Source organism: Pygoscelis adeliae, unplaced genomic scaffold (genome assembly GCF_000699105.1).
Source record: "Pygoscelis adeliae isolate BGI_AS28 unplaced genomic scaffold, ASM69910v1 Scaffold664, whole genome shotgun sequence".
Classification (NCBI taxonomy): Eukaryota; Metazoa; Chordata; class Aves; order Sphenisciformes; family Spheniscidae; genus Pygoscelis; species Pygoscelis adeliae.
This window is the reverse complement of record NW_008824762.1, coordinates 2,447,551-2,450,120: the sequence shown is the minus strand read 5'-3', so window position 1 is coordinate 2,450,120 and position 2,570 is coordinate 2,447,551. Positions and strand designations below refer to the sequence as shown.

General features: G+C 64.4%; 1 protein-coding gene across 1 annotated transcript in view; it reads left to right on the top strand.

The window, feature by feature from the left end:
• The first annotated feature begins 1,407 nt into the window (after positions 1 to 1,407).
• Positions 1,408 to 2,570, top strand: part of TNS1 (tensin 1) — a 41,269-nt gene continuing 40,106 nt past the window's right edge. The window contains exon 1 of the mRNA XM_009323551.1: positions 1,408 to 1,447. The gene's annotated coding sequence lies outside the window, so the exon portion shown is untranslated. The remainder of the gene's footprint in view (positions 1,448 to 2,570) is intronic.

Below are 2,570 nucleotides of genomic sequence, written 5' to 3'. Positions count from 1 at the left end.
CCCCGCCAGGCACCATCTTGCCGGCAGAGCAGCCCCCCTGCCCCATCCCCAGCCCAGTCGTGCCCGTGGTGGCGGGCAGAGCGGGCACGTGGCAGCAGGGAGGCTGGCATTGCCCGGGGCCAGGGCCGGCGCGGCCGCCCTTCCTTCTTGCTCCGGACGTGTGCCAAGGCTTGCTGGGGCAGGCGCCGGGGAGAGGAGGCCCTGGCAAGGTTTCAGCTCCGGGCTCGGCAGCCTGGCAGTGCCGGCTGCAGGGGGCCCTGGGCTGGGCACCCCGTAGCTGGGCAGGGGTCTCACCCAAAAAGTGGGTTTAGGGGATGACCCCCTGCGAGCTCACGAGGGCAGCGCATGAGCCCAAGTGAGTGAGGGGATGGGGTGGGAGCAGAGCGTGCTGCCTGCCCCAGGGCCCCGCGGTGGTTATCTGCCCCGGGTTTAATCTCTGCCTGCATCCCCCCGCCCCTGCTAGCCTTCTTGGGCACTTATCACCAGCAAAAACATGTTGGCTTTGAGCTGGGACCGTTACTGCGGCTTCGGGAGGAAATCGAAAGGGGTTTGCCCTGTCCCGTGCCTGGAAATGGCAGCCCCGGCCCCGCTGCCAGGACCAGAGCAACCTGGTCTTGGGGGTCCCCTCCGTCCCCCTGGTCCCAGGACCCCTGTAAGCCACCCAGCTGGGTCCCTTTGCTGTGCCACCCCCAGGCACCACAACCAGCTGTCCCCATGCAGAGGTAGCTGTCCCCTGCTCCCTATATTTGGGATCTGGACACTCTCCCCCACCCCGGGAAGTTAATTCCTGTCCCCAGCCCCGTTTCAAGGCTCTCTGTGGACTTCAGTGGCGTGTCACCAAATTTTCCCCTTTTTTGAGCATCTCAGACCCCGTCTCTGCTTCCACCGGGGTCCTTCGCCAGCCCCGCGGGGCCGGGTTTATCTCGGGGAGCTGGGCCTGCCGGCGGCTGGCGGCCAGGCTGGGTGTGGGGCCGTGCCGGGCTCGCCCTGTTGTTTACCTCCTGGCTGTGATCCGGGTGGGATCCCGGTGGTGTGAGGGGCACCGGGTGCCTGCCGTGGAGCGGGCGCAGGGTTCGGCCGAGCACTCTCCATCCGTGACAGTGGTCCAAGCAGAGGTGGCGGCTGCTGGGAGGCAGGATGGCAGTGCCCTCGGTACCCAAGCATCGCCCCGGCTCCGCGCTTGGTTTTCGAGGGATTCCCGACCTTTAGGAAAAGCGGACATGTTGGTGGGCAGGGAAGGAAACGGGACCGTGGTGCATTTCCTAGGAAGGGCCAGAAATAGCCAGGGGGGAACTTTTGACCCCGGCCCCCGCTCTGTGTGCGTGTCTCTCTCTCAATCTCTCTCTCCTTCTCTCTCGCTTGCCTTTTTCTCACCCTCCCCTTCCTCCTGCCTGCCTGCCTGCAGCCATCCCCGGGGGAGAGCATCACGAAGCAGGTAGACACCCTGGTAAGTGCTACGAGTCGTGGAGGCTGATCTCTGCCTCAAGACCTCCCAGGGGGTCACTTGTGCTGTCCCGTTGCCACAAGCACCCCCCGCAGCCAAAATCACTCCGCCTGGGATGCCCCCGTGGTCCCCCAACGTCCCTGGGACCCCCCAGCTCTCCCTCCCTGCCAGCCAAGGTGATGATGGCCATGCCAAAGGCCAAGTGAGGTGCCCAGGGTTGGTGGCAGAGGTGGTCGGAGCCCAGCTGAGGGGGGGCCGGGGCTTTTGCCGCAAAGCCAGCTTTCCTGTCTCGGAGCCGGGGATATGTTATTTAATCTGTGGACATGAAATTGCTAAGACAGTGTAGACAAATGCACTGCCAAAGTCAACGCGGACGGCTTCCCCCCTCCTGCAGCCAGCTCGCCGGCCTCCCTGCACGCCGGGGCTGGGACCCGAGGGATGGAGGCAGAGTGGTTCCCGCGTGGAAGAGCGCGAAAGCCTTCCTCACCTGGGAGCCAGCTTTGCCCCATCCCTTTGGTTGTCGAGGACATGTTTCCAACCCCTCTCTGAACTGGAGAAAGAGCATCCACAGCTAGAAGAATCCAGCAGGACAGTCAGAAGCCCTCTTTGCTGGCTTCGCTCTCTTTTGGGGAAGTTCCCTGGTATTTCTGCAGCCTTTCTTGTGCCTTGCATCACCCTTTCCAAGCAGAAGGGACCTGTGGGTTTCGGATGTTGCTCAGAGCCTGGGGACATGCCGAGCCAGCCTGGGGCTGGGAGGCGGATGCTTGATGGGGCTGGCAGGGGGGTCCTCAACCCAACGTGGCTGAGACCAGCCTGTCCTGTGCTGGGCTGGACTGGGACATACTGGCTTGGCTGGGGTCTCTGCTCCAGAGGGGACCTTTGCAGGGTCTCCCAGCCCGGTGGTGGGCAGGAATGTTTAATAACGTGAGTGCTTGCTCCTATCAGCTGATTGCAGTCTAACTGTTCCTCGTGCAGGGGCTGGCAGCAGAGGCGGCAGCACGGCTGCGGATAGATCGGGGGGGGAGCGGGGCAGAGCCAGGGGGCTCCTGTCAGGGCAGGGGACACTGGAGGGCCCTGGTCGTGGGCACCCGCTCCCCCGGGCTGGGAGGGGGCCAGCAGCGGAGCC